Here is a 22941-nt window from a genome sequence, read left to right as displayed (position 1 = left end):
GTAGGCCTGGCAGGACATTCTGACACTCGTGGGGCATAAACAGAGAAAGAGCCTGAGAGGGGACATCAGACATGCTAACCGCTAGCCCATGGTATGTTATTGTTGCCTTGGGAGAAAAGGGCGTTAAAAAGTATGCAGAGAAATTTTACTCTCCCAACCAAGAAAAACATTCACGTTAGACCTTTACAGCTCCTGAGCATTGGGGTATTGTTATACTATAACAGTACGGCAGTGGGTTAGATATGTTAAAGCTACCATTGCCAAGAAACATGATTTTTGATAGATACTCTCCAGCTTGGGTAAATTCACACAACCGGAACAGCTGAAATATGAATATGGAGCATTAAAGATAGGCGAGTGGATGGAGGAACAGCCCTTGCGAATTCATTTCAACTGTATCATCTCGAATCTGATATCGAGCCAGTCATGCCAACTGTGCACATATGGAAAATATGTCTTTCTGAAAGGCTTTGGATTCATTCAAACGGCATTCGCAGCTCACTTACTGGAAAAGACTATTATTTAGGGCCCACTGACATGGCGCAATATCATCTGAGAAGGATCGGGCGAGAGTTTCCTTTTAAAGCGCACCGCTTGCCCTTGATGATGACAGATTTAATACAGGCATACAGACACAAGGCGGATCTGATATCAAACGTATCTCGTTATTTTATTCTTCTCCTCTGGAGTTATTTTCAGCCGCCCATGACAGTCGCGCAGGTCGCAAAATACCGACTGAAGCCTGACGTCGTGCAAAACCACAACGTTTTTGAGTTTTCGCTTCCAGAGGAGACCTGAATGTGGATGGCGAGTTGGAGCTGATTAGCCATGGAGATTATTCCCAGTTGGTTTTCATTTTCCCACCTTGTTTATAAAACATTACATTCCCCTAGAGTCCCAAAACAGCAGCTGAGGTTTCAGCAAGATTACACACTGTACACGGAGGGAACGGGGTATTTGTTACTTTAGACGAGGCTTTAGAGTACAATTGGGTAAGTCAAACATCCAATTAGTTTTACTGAAACATTTGCGGCCAGCCCGTACTGTAATGTTTTAATTGTGCAGTCTGTTGGCGACTGTTTCGTGCCCAAGCCCTCTCTGTGTTTTTACTGGCTGACAATAAGCTTGCAAAGTAGGTGATGAGTTAGAATGTAAACGTGTCACATATAAACCGCTCCTCTTTCCAATTCGATCGTGATGTATTGATGCCATTAGTGTGCTTGGTCTAAATGATAAGCAAACCTTGAAAGGTTAGTTTTGGCCCCCAGTGATGTCATTACACACATTATATCTGTATTGGTAGACCTCACTGTTTTATTCTGTCTGCTAAAGGTTATGCAAACATTTCCATAATGAGCAAATTAAATCATTTATCAACACATATTTTGAGGGTGATGCATTTCTTCTCTTGGCATCCATTAAGAACCTTTCAATTCCACCAAAGATTGTGTACAGTGAAAAGGTTCTTTAGAAGCTTCTAAAAACTACTTTACTCAAATATGCAAGAAAAAAAGAACTGTGTGTAAAGGTTCTTCGGGGAACCAAAATGTTTATTCTATGGCATTACTACGGAAACCCCCTTTTGGAACTTTTATGTTTAATAATGTAATATAATACACATTTTTACTTACTAGTATAGTACTATTTATTTATTTATTATTATTATTATTATTTCTTAAAGGCTTCTGTCTTTGACTACAATAGTAGTCTACTGCCCTACAAAGCAAAAAGGCAGTAACTGCATTTTTGGTCAAAAGCTAGTTATTGTAATTTTCATGGCATTCAAGGCATCCTTTGTTATGTGACAAAACATCTTATCTGAAATGTGTGACGTTTTGGAGAAAAATGGTAGCTGTTTGTACAGTAACTACTTAGGCTGGATGACAGGATAACTTTTAAGTAATTTTTTTCAGTTCTGCACTCTGCATAGTTACTGCCTTTTTGCTTTGTAGGGCAGTATAGACTACTAATAATTAAAAAAATTATTATGAAATTCCCAACAAGCTTATAAGCAAGTATGCAATACAGATGCATTATTTTATTTTGCTATATGCAATGATCCAGTATATCACTTAATGGCATGAAAAATCAAGGTGCAGTCTTAAAGTTAGAGTATCCAGTTACAGAGCACTGGCCCAGGATCTAAGGAACCTCAACAGGATGTGTTTTTATGATGCATCCTCAAATGTCTAACCCACTAGAGCTGTGGGTGACAGCCAGCAGTGTGCGTCATGCTGTAGCCACCAGAGGTTGGATGCTTTGCACTTTTTCCCCTTAAAGGGACATTTGCAAGAAGCCATAACCATTTGCTAACACTGTCCGCTTATACTTCTCTCACACACTGATTTTCATTTTTACAACTTGAAGAACTTGATGGAGGTTTGCTGCTTGCAAACATTCTCATAAAACAAGATATGATATCATTATGGCTTGACACATTAATGCAGTGTGGAAACCTGAGATATTGATTGTTTGTGATGTCATTTACATCTCAAAGTTGCACAAATGGAAATAAAACATTATTTGAGTATCATTGATATAACATTTTGTTATATTAGTTATTATTATTAATGTCGATGTAGTTTGTCCTAAGTTTTAGTTTTCAGTTTCAGCTTATCTATGTTTAATTATTTTAGTAAATCAACAAAAATGAGAAATGTGACCTTGGCACTGCAAGGTAACAGTTCATCTCCTCTAGATGGGAAAAAAAATGAATAAACAAAACTCCTAATTTTCTTAACATTTTCAGCAAATTTTCATTCCCCCAAACCTTTGAAAAAATTAAGGTAAAACTCTATTTTGATAGTCCACTTTAGACATTCTACTAGCAGTAAGTAACCTTCCAACTACATGTCAACTAGCAGTTAGTAGAGTATTAGTAGTCTGTCTGCTTAATATCTTCTAACACTTTCTTTGTCAACTTATTGTCAACTTATACTAAGCTTAAACCTACCCCTAACACTAACCCTAAACTTACCCTAACAGTCTACTCTGAGAGATAGAAGACATGTAGTTGAAAATTTCTGAGATTTAGTTGATATGTAGTTTTACATGTAGTTACAAAGTTACTTATAGTCAGTAGAATGTCTGAAGTGGACTATCGAAATAAAGTGTAACCAAAGTTAAAGATTAGGGGAATCCAGAATCCAGATCATGTCACATTTAATTTTGTCATTTATAAATAAATAAAACTCTTAATGTGCTCCAAAACATGTTGAGTTTTGTGTCCATCTGGAAAGTTAAACTGTGTGGCAATTTGTGGGCTTTTATGTGACCATGCAAAATTGGTCATTAAAGACTTTCATTACTTGCAGAATACAAATGGAAAAAAATACATATTTAACATGTAGACATATTTTCCAAGATAAGGATGCTAAACCCATATATCCTATGTCATAGTTTTCTTTTGAAATGAAAGGCTTAGTTTTATTTTGGAAGCTGGTTTAAGTTGTCATCTTAATGCTCTCACTCCTTCAAAAACACTTGCCATTCAAAGCCAACCAGAGCAATCAGACCATCAAACCACTCTTTCAAAAAAAAATAAAATAAAAAGAAATGTAATCATCCCCCGATATGCACAAATCCCAAGATATCCATTATTTCTGGAGGAATTCTGATATGGAATATATTGTCTTGGGCAGAAAACGGACTTTCAAAGATCATTTCTGACTTCTCCACATCAAATATGTCAGTGCACAAACCCCGACACATGTGGAAGTCTGACATATCTGACTTATCAAATCAGATCAGGTTACCGCTTCGGGGCACATTTTCTCAGGCTTCAACCGCATGACGCTCTTAGCAGAATTGTCAAGATCGAGGAACCCATTACCAGCCTATTCAGCAGATTGCAAGTGATATTTGTCAGCCGCTGTCGCTTTGCCCTCTATCGTGTTCCACTGGCAGTACTCCACTATTTGCCCTAGTTAACTTGTAGATAGGCTCTCTATCCATCTGGCAGTAAGTACTAAGATTAATGCCAAAAAGAGTTTGGTTAACACTTCAGTCACCCATTTATATGCCAAACGCAGCCAAGATGCTGAGGGATCAATTACTTTCCAATCTTGTGCAATTGTGGCCGCATAAACACTCCAAACAATGCTGTTTATATGAGCGCAAGGTGGCCAGCAATATTGTTTTATTATCTCTAGTTTTTCAGCCTCTTAATTAATTTCTGTGCAGCTGTTAACAGATGTTGCGAGGTGAAACCCTGAAATATGTTTCATTAGAATCGTTATAGGCGGCCGGGGAGAGTCCAATAAAACAGGCACGTCAGAGCAAACTGACAGCCAAACGGACGCAGCCGTGAAAACATTTGCTCAGGGCGAAGAAAACTGACGGAAAAGTCACAATTGATCTGTTGGTCCTGTGAAGGTTTTGCCCACTTCATGGCTTCAGAACCAAGATAAACAATGTTAAAGGAGATATGAATCTGTGAACAAGCTTTTAAAAGCATCAAGGGACAAAAATTGTGGTTTGTGTGTTTCTGAAATTTTCAAAGTGTAAAGAAAAAGACCGCATGAAATGTGTTGTTAAAAGTTTTAGAAACATCTTGAAGCTGTTTATCAGTCTAATCTATTGTATAAAATATGATTTTTTTTTTGTTAAAACAATTACATATTTCTATAAATATTCATAATCATTTTTATAATTATAATATGTATGTAGATTTTTTTATTAACCACATCTAAAGCTTAATTTCCTCCAATGAATACAGAAAAATCATATAATTTAACAAAGCAGTAGCAATAAAGAAAAGACTGCACATTGAAAATAACTCCACATAAACATAATATATAACTAAGATTAACAGCAGTTTGTGTTTATCGGCATTGCACATCAACTTTGAACAAAGCTCATTTAATCAGAATTTAGAGTCAGAAGTATCTAGATTTGTCCTTCGAGTGTATAGTCTGGAGCAGCTGTGGGAGACCTTAGCTGTAACTTACAAATGTGTCTGATATCTCCCTACATCTATGTTTTGTTGAAACAGGTAATGCTACAAAACAGGGCCAGTCCATATCAATGGAGAACGCAGGCATATACGAGCAACTGGAGTAGGAGTTTGTGTGTGAACACAAAGCAGGTGATGAGGCAGCGGGGAGTAAGAGGAGTTGAGCGAGGAGAGTTCATGATGCACTGCAGAATCTCTCTGGTGTCCCAGACACACCAAACTCTCACTAAACAAGAGTTAAAGAAGAAACGCCACAGAAAGAAATGGCCCACTTCCAATAGCCTCCAGAGCTGATTAAAAATTATAATAATATAAGTTAACAATCCAGATGATCAACTTATGTCTTGTGAAGCAAAGAGCTGTGTGTTTGTAAGAAACAAATCTATCAGTGAGGTGTTCTAACTTTAAATACAAATCACAAGCCATAATAAGCCTTACTGTTGTCCTCAAAATTCACCAACATATTTGTTTAGAACAGAATTTGATCAGTGATTTGATATTTTTCTCCTGATTCAGACGAGATGACTTTTTCACAAGTTTTAAATGGAAGAGTTTACAAATGCTTCATTTTTGGAGTAAACTATTCCTTTAAAACCTGAATAAAACATCATAATGTACTGGTTCTTTTTTACCATTCAATTATAATAAATGTGGAAAGGAGGTTTCAAGCTTCAAAAAAGGATAAAAAACACCAGGTAGTCTAAGTACAATAAAAGAAGTGCATATGACTGTTCAACATTTCTCTTATTTGTAAGTTGCATTCAATAAAAAAATGCTTATATGAGAAAAAGTAAATGTAAATTTTAAAGGAAAATGACAAGGTTCTCTAGATGTGCACAGCCAAAAACTTGAATGCACAAATGTGAACTCTCTTTCTCAAAGCTATAAATTAATGTCTTTTTGCTGCTATGGAATACAAAAAGTCCTTTCAAGGACCATATTTAAATCGTACTGTAGCAACTGACCTCCATTTTCTTTTCCAAACTATTTGGTTAGCACTGAGAAAATCAAAGCAACCTACATTCCATGTTTACCTTCCCACAGACTCCATTAAAAGAATTGTGTTCGCATGACACAAACACCCAAACTTACTGACATGAGTAACACGTACAAACTGCAGAATGAAGTGGATCTGGATGTTCCCACATCAAAGGCAGCTGGTTAACAAGGCTCCTCAGATGGTCAGAGATGAGTGGACTAAAGCACATTTTACAGAATGTCAAAAGACTAAGATGGCCGAGTGTGTGTTTGCAGCTGTGCAGAGTTGTGTTAAAAGTCTGGTCGGGCTCTATTGTATGGTCAACATGACAAATGCTGGTTGTTGTTATGTGTGGGAACATCATCATTCTGGTTTTGGCCTGCTCGTAGGACAGTTTACAATTTTTGTATTTTATTTTTACAACAATGGAGACCAGTTTTCTGGATCACGAGAATGAAAATGTCATGAACATCCAACAATCTCTTTAAATGATCCATCAAACCAGATCCCGCCCGTAAGGCTCCGTCTTAAAACGTTGTCAAATGTTTATTGCTAATTTAAAGTATCTGATTGAGAGGGAAATAAAATGAATAAATAATAGATGAACTTATGTGGCCCATTTTCAGATGAAGCAATATGTTTTTCATTAGAGTTGTCGCTTATGTTGTCTGATTTTACTTCACGAGCCAAAAGCATATTTTCTTTTAAATTCATTTATTTAAAAATGCATTTCTTTAAGCAGAACAGATTTTATTCTTGTTTAGGGGAAAAAAAAGTATCAGACTATATATAGTCTGATATATATATCTGATATGTATATATATATATATATATATATATATATATATATATATATATATATATATATATATATATATATATATATATATATCTGATATATATATATATATATATATATATATATATATATATATATATATATATATATATATATATATATATATGTATGTATGTATATATATATATATATATATATATATATATATATATATATATATATATATATATATATATATATATATATATATATATAGACTTCTTTGTAATTATAAAAATTACTAGCAAATTCTGAGTACATTTTTTACCTTAGCTTTTTTAGTTTTAGCTTTTTGTAGTTATGAACGTACTGTGGCATTATCAAATTGTTTAGTTTTTTTGTTTAAAAATGTGTATTTATTTATTTAGATTTTTTTTTATTAGTGTTAGAAAAAAAAATTGTTTCATCTGCAATAATTGCTGGAAATTTTACATAATTTTATTTTTAATGTTTTAGTGACCTGAATGTTTTAGTGACCTTCTTGAATATAAAAATACATAATTTTTAAAAAAATAAACAATAATAGCTCCAGGTCACTAAAACATAAAAAATATAAAAAAATGTAAAATTTCCAGCAATTATTGCAGATGAAACAATTTTTTTTTTCTAACACTAATAAAAAATACAAAAATCTAAATAAATAAATACACATTTTTAAACAAAAAACAATTTGATAATGTCAAAGTACTTTCATAACTACAAAAAGCTCAAACTAAAAAAGCTGAGGTAGAAAAAATTCCCTAGTAAATTTGCTAGTAATTTTTATAATTACAAAGAAATTGCAAATTTCTGAAATAGTACTTTTTTGGAAAAGTACTCTAATAATCTGTTTCATTTACTGTATTAATTATTGTATTCATAACCGATTTTCAACAGAGATAAGATACCATTACCTTGAAGACAATTACATCAACAGAACTTTGCAACAACACCATTCAAAACCCCACAGAAAACCAAATATATACATTTACAAGGCATAAAAACAATGTTAGCATACTTGAGCAGTTTTATGTTACTCTATCATGACGGTAACAAGGCCAAGGCAAGGGTTTGATTCCCCCCAAAAATGCATGAACTGGATAAACACCTTTAATTCAATGTCACTTTAGATAAAAGTGTCAGTATTTAGTAAGCACTGACCGTCTATCCTTTCCTATGCGGCTCATCAAGCCCACATTTTTGAACGGATTGGAAGCTTTATTCAATACCTATTCTGTCATCCACAAATCTCTACATCGTTAAGTTTTTATAAGACAGACTGTTTACATTTTTCACAAAGCTGCCACAAACGGTTTCAATGTGTTTCATGTAGTCACTCTCAAAGAATTTTCCAGAATTTCAGCAGGAGTATCTCAAAGCCTCAGCACCTAACGCGGCTCGGAGCGTGCTCTATTTTCAACCGCCCCAGTGGAGGTGTCTGTTACACGTCACTAGGGACGAACTGAAAACACCTGATGAACAGGGCGGATTATTACAGCGAAGGCTGTGAATACCGCAGCTGAGAGGAATGTCAGTAGTCGAAGAAATCCATGCCAGTCACCGCAGCTCCCTAACAGACCTGACTCATTCCACTTGGCACCTTTAGCTCCACACGGAAACAATCATCAGCCTAATTTTGAAAGTTTTAACAGCTGACTTGCTGAGTGCATCTGTATGTGTGCGCTTTAAGGGGTGTTTGTGACTGGGAAGATGACAAGCACAATACCCATCATGCCACATGTCAGTGCCCAGCTCTCGGAGCTGTCGACTCAGGGTCACTGCTCAGAGAACAGTGCCGGGGTTCATTTTCTCACACTTTAGCCTTAATAGTGGATTCAGCTTCACTGTGTGTGTGTGTGTGTGTGTGTCCAGGAGTTTAGTCCTGGGAAAATAAAACCTTTTGCTAACCGCATGTTTCTATCCACAATGAGAAAGCCAATGGATTTTTTAAAATTTCAAAACCGACTGCATTAAATTTGTTTATAAAAGTGCAGTAATGAAAAATGACTTATATGGTTCTCCTTCTCCTCAAGCCACATAACTAATGGACTTCATGGTGAGTGGCTGAGTTACTAAAGCAGGAAAACCTCAGGAAGCTTCTTAAATGCAAGGCAATAATGGACATTTTTCTGATCTGTGAGCACAACTATCACAAAAACTAGGTAACAATGCCAGGAACAATAACGTTGGCACTTAAGACCAAATGCTTTTGTTGTTGCAATTGACTCTTTAATAAAACCTTCCCTTAAATTGTTAGTTGTGTCTGCTTTTTCTCAAACAAAGTTTTTGTTCTATAAAATAATAATAATAAATAAATAAAAAGGTTTTTAACATGCATTTTGTCTAATTTTCCAGTTAAAATAATTGCAACTCTTTTAAACAAGATAAATTTACTTGACAAGCAATATTGAATACAATTTGTTTTTATTGAAAAACAACTTTTCTTTTTTCTTTTTTGGGAACAGTTACATTTCTGTAAAAGTTTGGGGTAGGTATGATTTTTTTTTTTTTTTCCATATTTTTGAAAGTCGTCTCTTATATTCATGAAGTCTCTATTTATTTGATCAGAAATAACTAAAAACAGTAACCGTGTAAAATAACCCTTTTGTATTTTAAAGTTTCAAATTATTTTATGTAATTTATTTCTGTGACGCAAAGCTGAATTATCAGCCGTCATTACTCCAGTCACACGATCCTTCACAAATCATCGTAGTATGCTGATTTGGTGGTCAAGAACCATTTCTTATTATTATCAACTACTTAATATATTTGTAGAAACCATAATACATTTATTTTAGGATTATCTAATGAAAATAAAGTTCAGAAGAACACCATTTATGGAATGTAATTATTTTGTAACATTATAAAATCGTCTTATCACATCAGTTCAATGCATTCTTACTCAATTAAAGTACAAAAAAATATATTATCACCATTTCCGAATCCTGCGCATTCTCTAAAATGTTTGGCTCCACAACCTCAATGCATTGGCTTACTTGACACCATTCTCTACATAAGAAACAGTACCCTCTACTTGAACTGTGACACCTTAAAATCTCTCAGATTGGTGGACGCGATCACAAAACGGGCTTTCGGACATCTGGTCCTGGAATATAGGTTGTTTCCTACATTGCAACAATCGACAATAGAGTTCTTGTAATAACTTAATTCAAAACACAAATCACTCTCATGGTCCATTTTTGATGTGGCGCTTGAGTTTATGTGAAAAGGATCGCTGGTGAACAGTGAAGTCAGTCAAAGAGAACAATGGGCGCCTGTGTGGAGAGGCCATTGAAGTTGTGACTTAACATTAAACAGTGTCACATCAGGGAACGGCGTCACGGACAGGGTAACCGATTCTGAAAAAATTAACAACAAGTTAACTGACATTTAGATTAAACGATGAAATCATTCATCAATGACTTCCTCGATCCAGCCAGAACATTAATAACCTCAACATAATTGATCTTCTGAACCGTGAAACATATTTGAGTAATGGAAAGAAATGTAATTGATATAACCATTATAGTGTGTTGAAGTTTCACTCAATGTTTATATGAAACTATAATGAAATATGTATCTATTTTAAGTTTGTTCTTAAAGCTGATTGCGTTTTAATGGGGTCAAGTTTCAGATTTTAGCACTTCATATATTTCAGCATTGACTATAGCTCTACTGAACTCAAGCCAAATCTTACAGCCTGCAATCCCTCTTGTACCAGGTTAAATCCAGTTAAACTCACAGCTTGAATTTAAATCTGACAGCCCCTGAGACAAAAAAGAAAAAAACAGTGAGCTAATGTAACTCGCTTTCCTGATGTAAATCACTAAAATTAGCTAAAATGATCATTTTGGAGCTCTGAAAACTGTGTATGTGCATTTATGAGTCTTTCTAAATGACATATCACATGTTGTTCTTCTGTTTCCTGTGCCTTTAAGGACCGAGAAAGAGTAACATCTCTGGCAAGCGTGCAGTAATGTCTAAGAGTTTGTTAAAGCAGGACGACGTTCTGGAGTCGGCCCTTAGGATGTCTCTAATAGCGTTCTTCATTAACTGATCTGGTTAGTGACTGCTTTGCCTGTGTTAGCGGACTAAACCCACCAATTACCAACACTTACAAAAACAGCCCTGATAGTGTAACGGGACAGAAAGTCAGGGCAACCTCCTGTTCTTAAGGTGCTCTCTCTCTCTCTCTCTCTCTCTCTCTCTCTCTCTCTATATATATATATATATATATATATATATATATATATATATATATATATATATATAGGCATTGTACAAACACACATTATGTACAGAATTCAACATTTGAAGGGAAAAAAGATTCAAGTTGTCCTGAGACAAGAATTCATTTTGTTTTTAGGTTTTTAAGACAACTTTGATGAATGGTTTTGATCAGCTTCAAATGTTGACTACTGTATTTATGAGCTAATTATTAACATTTTTCTTAAGTCCTATAGATATATTCACAATAAATCCCAATGTTACTGTTTAAGTCTAGGGGATACTGGTTCTGCTTGGACAGAGAGAGAAAGAGTGAAAACAAGGCACAGAATTCATACAGCAATAGAACCATACGGCTCTGAATAAAACATGCAGAATGATTCATATATCTATTTGTTTTTATAAAATTATAATATTTTTTCTAAATAAAATCAGTGAATTTAGGTATCCAGACTTTTTACAGAACTACTTTTATGCAAAGATTGTTTGTGAATATTTAATACTTTTGTCATTTAGTCACATTTTACACAAACCTAAAGAAAGAAAATTCTTTAATTATATATAAAAAAATAGATTTCTTTAATTTCTCCATTGTTTCTCCGCTAGAACAATGAGATACACTGCCTCTACACTAAACTACCTTTTTTTTTTAAGAAGTCTCTTATGCTAACCAAGGCTGTATTTTTCTAAATCTAAATGTAAGTAAAAATGTTAATATTGTAAAATATTGTTACAGTTTAAAACAGTAAAAAACCAACTAAATTTATAATATGCTGATTTGGTGCTCAACAAGCATTTTTTTTTCATTAACTAATAGTTTAATATTTTTGCGGAAACCATGATGCATTTTTTTTTCAGTATTCTTCACTAAATAGAAAGTTCAAAACAACAGCATTTATTTAAAACTTAATTTTTTCCTGGCACTTTTAATCCTTTAATGAATCTTTGCTAAATAGTTTTAGTACTTAAAAAAAAAAAACACTTTTGAATAGTAATGTGACACTTTTGAATAGTAAAGTTGAGACTTTTCTTAAGTCTTGTGCAATTTATATTTTTCTCCTGAGAAATGATCCCAGTGTGCCCTTTCACTGTGCTCAGATTTGCCACTATTAAAAGTTAGTTTTTAGTATGATCTCATCAGAAACTTTCAAACTGTATGACAACAATTGCCCAGTTTGTACTGTATCTGTTTCTAATTGTTCCACAGGAATGTAGAGAAACATCTAAAACAAACTTTGATAGTGTATTAAAATCTAATCATGGATTCACTGCCCAACATAGACCACATAAATAATCTCAAATCATCTCCACATGACAACAGCAATTCAAATACATTAAAAGAATAGCACAAGATCACATAGAGAACATAGAATCAAATCCTGAGCAACGAAAGACCATTCTTTCCTCTGCGTTGCTTGTGAGTAGGCCTTGATTGGTCAAACGAACCTAAATTCATGGAAGCTGTGCATAAACCTCTTAATGCAGCACTATTGGACTAAACATTTGGTAAATAACTGGAAATGTCCTGAATACACAAATTCCAGAACACTCATCAACTAACCTGTAGCTTAGACTGACAGACGGAGCCTGCTCGAATTAGGCTGCCATTCATTTCAGCTTGGCGGTAAAAGTCGGAAAAAACAGTAAAGCTCGCTTATGGAAATCTTTCCTGTGTGAATCGGCTACTTGTCTGAGGCTGCCTCCCTCCATTGCCCCCCTCTGATCAGGAAGTTTTACGCAGTTCACCTTTGACTTTCACGTCTCCGTATTTATGCCTTTGAAAACAGGCAAATTATAACAATCATCACTTTCGGCTCTACACGTCTGGGTCACTATGGTTGACCAGGACTGAGAGCCTTTTAAAACTCCAAAGTCTCCTTTGAGAATAAAACCAATAATATTATCTTCTTGAATAGGGCGCTTGTCTTAAACACATGGGCTGCTACAAACGTAGCCTTAGTATCTGCAGCTGCCATGAAATGTACTACTTAGTGTATTCTGACATTTTTTAAGATTTATTTTATTATATTTTTAATATGCTAATATTACATTATCATACTTTTAGGTGTAACCCAAACAATTACCGAACAACCCCCCAAAAAATGATTTCCGGTAGCCACTGACTTCTTTCATTTTGCTACTGGCAAATATTTAGTTACTGATAATATTATTCAACAAAAGAAATAAACTCCTGGAATAACTTGAGTGAGTAAATGATGACAGAAAATTCATTTTTAGGTGAACTATACCTTTTAGAGGAAACTGGAATTCAAATGGCAGAATAAATGTCAAGTGGCATAGTAGGGTTACTAAATTGACAGGGAGCTGCCAAAGTAAAATGCCGTATTTATGTGGAAATAATGACATGCTGTTGCATGAGGCTGGTAAATCATTTCTAACCAGCAGCAGCAGCAGCAATGCAATGTGTAGATCAACGGCACCATCTACAGGTGATTCCTTGCTTGCATATAAACACCAAACTTTCAGGTCTGTCATAAGTTGGTAACCTGAGCCCTGCAGGGAGGCATCACCGAAAACAACAACTGACACTTGAAAATAACAATCTGTCAACTTGAAGAAATCAGCACCCTATCCACCAGCACTCCACTCTTTGATCCACACTTTTCTTTCCACCAGGGTGACCTAATCAAGGTCTCTTTGAACCAGTTAAAGTTACCAAAACCACACAATGTCTGCTATTGATAAAAAACAATCAATGAGCAATCAGGTTCACTGTATGAATGAGCTGGAAGGGAATTAGTCCAATAGCACAGCTCGGAATTAGAAGCAATTGCCCACCCAAGTCCAGCTTATGTTTTCAATCCTTATCAGCAAAGCTAATTAATGCAGCTTCCATCTTCTATCTGCTTTTTCTAGAAACGTGACCTACTGTAAGAGAAAGTTCCCAGTTGGGTTGCTTCAGAGAACCCACAGATCTTCAGATATTATTGTACTCAGATACATTAAGGCTCTTTTTAAAAACCTAGTGAGCTGCCTGTATGCGTATGCAGCAATTTAAGTCATTATAGGGTATTTGTAGATGTATGCTGCTTTCTGAGATATGTGAGCTCGGTGACAGTATTATTTATAAATATTATTTTGAGTCTTTATTGAGGATTTTAGCTTTAGTTTTAACTATAAAAACACTACTCAAGTTTATTATTCTTACTTTTCTTTTTTTTCACCAAGATAAATCTTCACAAATGTATACAGCTTTTTTAGAATTCTGAAGCCTAAAAACAATCATCAGAAAAAGAAAACAGCAAAAATGAGGATAACACACTGCATCCCAATTGCATGACTACCACTAACTCTTTATTTTAAATCTGCGTAAATGTTGAGTCAACCTCTTGTGCACTTTGTGCTCGTGTAACTCCCGGATCACCCTCTTGTGAAGTTTCGATTCTTAAAAGACTGCATACGCAGCCAGTAGACAGCAAGGCAGTTCACTAGGCTTAATAAAAGAAAAGCTGTGGCTTCCACGTTCCACTGTTTTTGTATTTAAGTGATGTCATCAGGTTTAGATCGAGTTACAACATCACGCTCCTGACAGGATATTTAGTCAACGACTAAAGTATTTACTTCAGCCACTGGATATTTAGCTTCAGATTTCTCTCCATAGAAAATATTATTAGGAAATAAAGAGAAACACAGTTTTGACAAAGAAAACCAAACCATCTGTTTCTACTGTGTTTCCTTTCAAATCACATTCTGGTCAAGAATTACACACACTCTAGCTTAGCTGCTCGATATAATGCCGATTCTTTTGTTGTGACGCTGCGGCTTGACGTTATGGCACAAGCACTTCTGGATGGAGAACTAACATCGGACTGCACTATGAATCATTTCAAACTTTTTAAAGAAATCTTAACTATATGTCAATCTTCTTGGCAGAAATGTTCTTACCAAAGAGACTTGCTGGCAGTATATATATAAGCAGGCCCACACAGAATATGTGGTAACAGAACTGTCCAAATGCTTTATCCTATGATGAACTACACCTGACCTTTTCATATTTATCTAATATTTGCCAAATGATAATACTTTCATCAGCTGACAGCTCCTGTAGAATAAACACAATGGTGATTGATTGCAACAACATAATGGACTTAATTCCAAATTAACAAAATGTACACTTGATATGAGTTTTACATGGCAGCGTTAAATTGTTTCTTCAATTTAAGGATGCATTAAATTGATCAAAAGTGACATCAAATTCAAGATTTGTATTTCAAGTAAATGCTTTTCTTTTAAACTTTCTATGTATCAAAGAAAACCTGAAAAGAGTGTTTCCATGAAAATATCAAGCAGTACAACCATGTTCAACATTTCTTTTTTTTTTTAAGTAAATTAGCATATCAGAATGACCATTTGACACTCAAGACTGGAATAACTGCTGACTAAAATTTGCCATCACAGGAAATTTTACTTTTTAAAAAAATATTAAGAAAAAAAAAACATCTTTTAAATTGTGAAAATATTCCATACGGTTACAATTTTTACTGTATTTTTGATCAAACAAATGCAGCCTTGATGAAATTAAAAAAATCCTAGAAATCGACCTCAAACTGAATGGTATCGTTTGGTTTCGTTTTCCTCATTTAAAAGCTAAGCATAAACTAGTCATTCATATCTTTCCAAAATGAGGCCTAATTAAAGTAGTTCCTCTGTATACCCTCATTCTGTCATGTCTACCCAGCCTGGGGACAGTTCCGTCAAATGTCAACATGCCATGCAAATAAACTGTGGTTTAGAAATTAAAATATGAGCCAGAGGGACCGTTAACCAACAGCCTGCCATGTGCTTCCAACTGCCACCTCCATCTATGCAGCAATGTGATTTGACAGACCGTCATGACTAAATCCCTCTCGCTCCCAGTCAAATGGAGATCACAAGCCCTTCTGGCCATTCATATGCACCGATTCCGCTTTATTGTTCAGGTTTTCAACTCACATCTGAGCTGCTTTATGCAAAGCGGAGACTTTTTTTTAAGGAAACTCCTTTCCTACATTGCATCCAGCCCCCTCACCCCAACGAACAGCCTCAATACATCCCACCCCAGGTCTCAGAGAGGAACAGGAGGCTTGTGCGCACTCCTGCATGAAGCCTGTCTGTTGTTCACCTTTGCTTTGATTTCATGCTCGTTATTGTCGGAAAATACCCCTCTACACACTAACAGTATCCCAGGAACTAGAGCCAAACAGATATTTTAGAAACCTTAAAATCCAATTTATTCCTTATAATTCACACACTAAAACTAAGACAGATTTTGCCACAATGAATAAATACACAGTTTTCTACAAATAAAATAAGATCTGTTCCCAAACAACAGCTAGCCAGATTGCTCTTCAAGCTGGCCGTTTAAGTCAACCCGCGCCGGGGGAGGAGAAGGGAGGGCGTGGCGACAGCGAGACACAGGGGTTCCCTGGAGGCGTGGCCGAATGCAGACGCGTTAGAGCGGGGAATCCCGGAAACGTCTTCACCACCGGCAACGTATCTTCTCCGACCCAAACAAGGAGTAATATGGCAAATCAATAAAAGACAGAACCGCAACAGAGCTCAAACTCTCATTCCTGGACGAGTGCAGAAAAACTACTTTCCTGTCCAGGATGGGAATGACGCCTTCCACTCCTTTGCGCTGTCGAGCAGGCGGCCTGTCTCTAGTGTGGCTTGGCAACTTTCTGTCCTATAAAGAATCAGCAAAAAGGAAGTCCTCAGCAAAGCAACCACAGCGAGCGCTAGACCATCGGCATCAAGCAATGGATTTCGAAAGGAAAAAAAAGAACGTCCCTTTATAGGAATACTTGCGTGCGTTGTTTACTCGTATCTTCGATCAATCGTGTTGTCTGCCAGCCGAGGAGCACCCGCATAGGAAAGATAGATCAGCGTCCGGACTCCCCTGCTCCATCGTAAGTTTCCGTCCCTCTTATAGAGCTATAAGTTTATGATTATAATGATAAGGAGGTGTGGCAGCCATTCAGTCAATGGGGATCACCTGTAGTAGTCCATTACACACCCACAGTAGGCTTCCAACAAAACAACGTTAACACACGTGCTCATGATAAACACACATCACACGTGCTCAATATCTTTACACACTGACACTGCACACTACAATCAAATTAAAACACACCCATTACAAGGGAGCCATACTATCCCTCAACCCACTTTACATTTTCCCCATCTGACAGCTACCCCCCCACTTTAACATAAGTCGTCCCGACTATGTCACCACTTGGTACCTCAATGGCCGGGTGCCCTGTGTAGATCGCTGGGAGCGACGTGGCCCTAGAGACTCTTCTGCAGGGGCTTCTGATGGTGGACATTCCATCTCTGTGGGACCATCATGTACCTGAAGGGCTGTACTGGGCCTCCCTTGAGAGTCAGGGTCGCTGCTAGTGGCCTCCACCTCCTCTAATTGAGGTAATTCCAAGTGTGGTGGAGGGTCTGGAACAGTTACCTCCGGTGCTGGTGGGGGCCGAGTGCTCCAGAATACCAGGGGTCTGTATCCACGGTGGTTACTACCCCCCTGTGGCCAAGATATTCCTTCCTCCTGGATGGATTGCGCCGGTTCATTGGCTGGCAGCTGTGGAAAAGACACTGGGCACACTCGCAAGTTATTCCTATGAGCAGTACGAATAGGACCTTCCTCACCTTCTGGACGAATCAGGTATACCGGTCGGCCTGGGCGCAGTTGGGAAACTACCACAAAGGGTGTTGGTCGCCATCGAGGTGCCAGCTTTCCATGGGCTCGCCGACGGAAGTGCCTAAGGAGAACACGCTCCCCAACTAGGAGGTCCAATGCCCTGGCTCTCTGATCCCGGCAAGCTTTATCATTTTGCTGCCTCTGCCAGGTATGTTGTTGGACTACTTTGTACGCCTGGCTAAGTACCTGGTTGTGGGACTGGACCCACCCATTAAGGGTCTGTCGCTTGGTCACCGGCCCAGCCTCATGAATCCAATCTACTGGGAGCCTTGCATGTCTTCCAAAAACAACATAGTAAGGAGTGAGTCCAGTGGTACCATGTGGAGTGTTATTGTACGCCTGAAGAAGGGCAGGTAATCTCGATGGCCACTGGAACTGTGCCTCTTCTGTTAAGGTTCCCAGCAGCTTCAGGAGTGTCTGGTTAAATCTCTCACAGGCTCCGTTACCCTGCGGATGGTACGCCGTAGTACGCTTCATCCGGCATCCATACAAGAGACAAAGCTGCTGAAATAAATCTGAAGTAAAAGCCGCTCCGCGGTCCGAGAGGATATACTCCGGGCTCCCATACACCTGGAACAGGTTCTTCCATACTGCCTTAGCAGTAGTGGCAGCGGTTTGATCCTTTGTGGGCACTGCAAGAGCGTATTTTGAAAACAAATCGGTCATTACCAGAATATAGGGATGCGCGTCTCCTGGACGACCCAATGACAAAAAGTCAATGCCTACCATCTGAAATGGATATGAAGTCTCTATGGGCACCAAAGGTGCTCTTACCTCGGGGCCTGCTTTGTACACCACACACCTAGGGCATTCAGCAGCCCACCCAATCGAGTCCCGTCTCATCCCATGCCAGAAAAAGCGCTTCTTCAGCAGGGAGAGTGTTCTCTCCGCACTAGGATGGCCACCTTCTATGTGGTATTCCTGCCACAGAGTTTTCGTTTGGGCACTGGGAACCAAGATCTGGTTATAGGACTCACCCATATGCCCCTCGGTTCTGGTTATTCTCCGCAGGGCATCCTGGCCTACTTCAATCTGGTCCCACTCCCGTAAGAGCTGCTGGAGTCCCACACTTAGTCCAACCTGTTCTTCTACAGGAGGGGGTCGACCCTGTTGTTTCCAGGAGAGCAACTGACTTAAGTCAGGATCTTCACGTTGTCGTTTGTACCACACAGATTGTTCTGTAAAATCCCTCCCCTCAGTGGACTTTGCTCCCACCAGCCAGGTCATAACCTCTTGTTGTTCCCCTGGAAGTCTAGATAGCACATCAGCATTACGGTTAGCAGTCCCCGGACGGTATCGGATTGTATACTTAAAATTGGCTAGCTGGGCTGCCCACCGTTGTTCTACTGCGCCAAGCTTCGCTGTCTCCAAGTGCACGAGTGGATTATTGTCGGTAAAGACTTCTACCTCCATTCCCCACAAATAGTCTTTGAACTTGTCGGTCAGTGCCCACTTAAGGGCCAGTAGTTCTAACTTGAACGAGCTGTAATTCTGGTCATTCCTTTCCGTAGGGTGGAGACTTCGACTGGCATAGGCAATGACACGTTCTTTTCCATCCTGAACCTGGGCCAACACTGCACCCAGACCCTCCAGGCTCGCATCAGTATATAAACGGAAAGGTAGGTTGAAGTCGGCATAAGCTAAAATGGGAGGACTCACCAAAACTTCCTTCAGCTGTTGAAATGCCTGTTCACACTCTGTGGTCCAATGGATGGGTGCAGTCTTGTGGGCGGTTGCCATGCCGCGTAACAGGCCATGGAGGGGAGCAGCAATCTTTGCGAACCCAGGAATATACCGACGGTAATATCCCACCAATCCAAGAAAGGACCGGACCTGGCGGACATTCTGCGGGGCAGTCCAGGCCTGGATGACTGCAGTCTTCTCAGGGTCAGTGGCTACCCCTTCTGAGCTTACTATATGTCCCAAATAGGTCACTTGTTTCTTGAATAATCGACACTTTCTGGGCTGGAGTTTTAAGCCATGGCCACTGAGTCGCTCAAACACTCTGTCCAAGTCCTGAAGGTGCTGATTAAAGCTTGATGAATACACAATGACATCATCAAGGTATATTAATAGTGATTCATTCAAAAATTCACCAAGACAGCGCTGCATGAGTCTTTGGAACGTTGCTGGTGCGTTACAAAGCCCAAAGGGCATACGCTCAAACTCATATAGCCCTTGAGGGCTGGTAAAGGCAGTCTTCTCCCTGTCCCGCTCGTCCACCTCGACTTGCCAGTAGCCACTGGCCAGATCCAATGTCGAGTACCATTGGGCACCTTTGAGACTAGTCAGAGACTCCTCGATGCGGGGGAGGGGGTAAGCATCTTTATGCGTGGCAGAGTTCAACTTCCGGTAATCTACACAGAATCGCCAGGACCCATCCTTCTTTTTTACGAGTACGATGGGTGCAGCCCACGGGCTAGAACTCTCCCTGATGACCCCACCATCCAGCATATTCTTCAACAAGCTCTTTAATTCAGGATATAATGAGGGTGGGACTGGTCTGTATCGCTCACGGCTAGGAGGGGCAACCCCGGTGTTGATCTGGTGTTTCACAATATTAGTGTGGCCAAAGTCCTCATCATGCGCCGCAAAGATGGAACGCCATTTCACCAACAACTCCTGTAGGCGTTGGCGCTGCTCCTGGTTCAATGCAGCACCCTCTTGTTCCAGGCCAGATGGTAAGGTGGGGGGATCGGCACAGACAGTGCTGACCCCAACTTCAACCACTCCAGGGCTGCCCGGTGTCAGTATAAGCTCCCTCTGTCCTACGATGTGTTCGGGGGGCAGTGGGGTAATCTCTGCAAGTGGACGACGCTGGGGGACCTCTACAGGGAACATAGTTGGATTGCAGAGCCTCAAAGGTAGGCGGCCATCATGCACTACAGCAATAGTGCGTGCTGTACGCCAACTTGACTCCTCCTCTGCCATTGGTTCAATCAGCACTGTACAGTTGTCTCTAGGCACTTCATCACTCGTTCGACACCACAGCACCATCTCTGTCTGAGGAGGAATAACAACAGAAGGCTGCTTAGTTAGCTTTGCCACCCCCTGTCCCAATGCTGTTAACCCCTTCTGCTGTATTCGTCGACACACTGCAAAGGCCTTCTCCCATAAATTACCTTCAGTTGGCGCCACAGCAGCCCGGAAAGCCACCACCCCTGGATGGATACCCTGCATGAGTTCTTTCCAGCATTCGGTTATCACATTCATTCCCAAGACTGCCCTGTCACTGCCCAAACACTGGTCTTCAACAATTATCACACCCTTGTTAGTAATGTATACCCCTCCTACCTTAAAGTCCATCATGGCATAACCTATGTAAGGTATTTGTAGTCCATTGGCTGCCTTCAGTGTCAACAAGTTAGATTCATCTATCGTATTAAGGACGGTCTCCTGGAGTTGGCTCTTAAACAGGGTCTCACTAAAGAGGGTCACTTGAGAACCTGTATCCAAAAGACACTTAATTCGTTTACCATTAACTTCAACTTCTACTCCAGGACACGTACCTATTAAAGCAGGTTTTGACAACGGACCACCCTCTGTCGCATTCACCCCCGCCACTCCTTCCCCTGTGACGGGGGTCGCTAAAAACCCTTTGATTGTCCTCGCCTTGGGCAGTATCTTTGTGTATGACCTGCTTCACCACAATCCAGACAGATTGGCCGGCCATGTACGTCCCACTGATAATTCATGGTGGATGGAGGCGGACGTTGACGTCGCACTGGAGGAGGAGCCTGCCGGGTCCCAGGAATGGCTGATTGGCTAACTACCGGAGCCACATAGGGAGATTGATTCCGCAGTTCTTCTACCAATTTGCTACTAAGGGTTTTTAATTGTGCTGCCAGCTCATCCCGCAGCTCGGACCTCAGGGTCTCTCGGAGGTCATCCAGGTCAGACTTACGTCCACCCCTTGCATCAGAAGAAACTACTTGGGTACGAATAGTATGAGCCTCTGCTTCAGCAGGGGGGCTGTCTAACTCCCTTTCCAATACACGAGCTTCTTTCAGGACGGCCTGAAATGTTAGCCTCTCATCTCTTCGCAAAAGTCGCTGTAACTCATGTCTCACTGGTCCTGTCCGAAGGCCCAACACCAATTGGTCGCGTAATAGGGCATCTTCGTCCATGGCAGCATTTCGTTCGGTGGCGCACCACCTAGCATAGCATTCTCGTAGCCTCAAGCCAAATAGACTGACGCCTTCATCTGAACCCTGGTGACATTTATAGAACTCTGCACGTCGCTGTGCATGGGTGGCTGTATCCCCAAAAATTCTTCCTAAGGCCTCTATGACTTTCTCACCATCGGCACGGTCCGCATCCGGTAGAAGGGCTGCTTCCCGTCGGACTTCTCCATCCAGTGTACTAAAGACAAAATCTACCTGTTGTTGGCCATTCAGGGGTTGGGCACGCAGCATGGCTCTCATCTGGGTCTGCCATTCCCCAAACCTGTGTCGCTCCCCAGCGAACTTAGGGGCCCAGGACGCACTAAAAAACCAGGGCATAATTAGTGGCGACATAGGTGGAACTGTTATATTACTACCTGACTGCCCGTCATCATTCTGTTGGCTCATGTTGCTGGGACCCTGCCGACTACGCCAAAAATGTCGGAAAATACCCCTCTACACACTAACAGTATCCCAGGAACTAGAGCCAAACAGATATTTTAGAAACCTTAAAATCCAATTTATTCCTTATAATTCACACACTAAAACTAAGACAGATTTTGCCACAATGAATAAATACACAGTTTTCTACAAATAAAATAAGATCTGTTCCCAAACAACAGCTAGCCAGATTGCTCTTCAAGCTGGCCGTTTAAGTCAACCCGCGCCGGGGGAGGAGAAGGGAGGGCGTGGCGACAGCGAGACACAGGGGTTCCTTGGAGGCGTGGCCGAATGCAGACGCGTTAGAGCGGGGAATCCCGGAAACGTCTTCACCACCGGCAACGTATCTTCTCCGACCCAAACAAGGAGTAATATGGCAAATCAATAAAAGACAGAACCGCAACAGAGCTCAAACTCTCATTCCTGGACGAGTGCAGAAAAACTACTTTCCTGTCCAGGATGGGAATGACGCCTTCCACTCCTTTGCGCTGTCGAGCAGGCGGCCTGTCTCTAGTGTGGCTTGGCAACTTTCTGTCCTATAAAGAATCAGCAAAAAGGAAGTCCTCAGCAAAGCAACCACAGCGAGCGCTAGACCATCGGCATCAAGCAATGGATTTCGAAAGGAAAAAAAAGAACGTCCTTTTATAGGAATAC

This window comes from Carassius auratus, chromosome 12 (genome assembly GCF_003368295.1).
Source record: "Carassius auratus strain Wakin chromosome 12, ASM336829v1, whole genome shotgun sequence".
Lineage (NCBI taxonomy): Eukaryota > Metazoa > Chordata > Actinopteri > Cypriniformes > Cyprinidae > Carassius > Carassius auratus.
Note: the sequence above shows the minus strand (reverse complement) of the source record.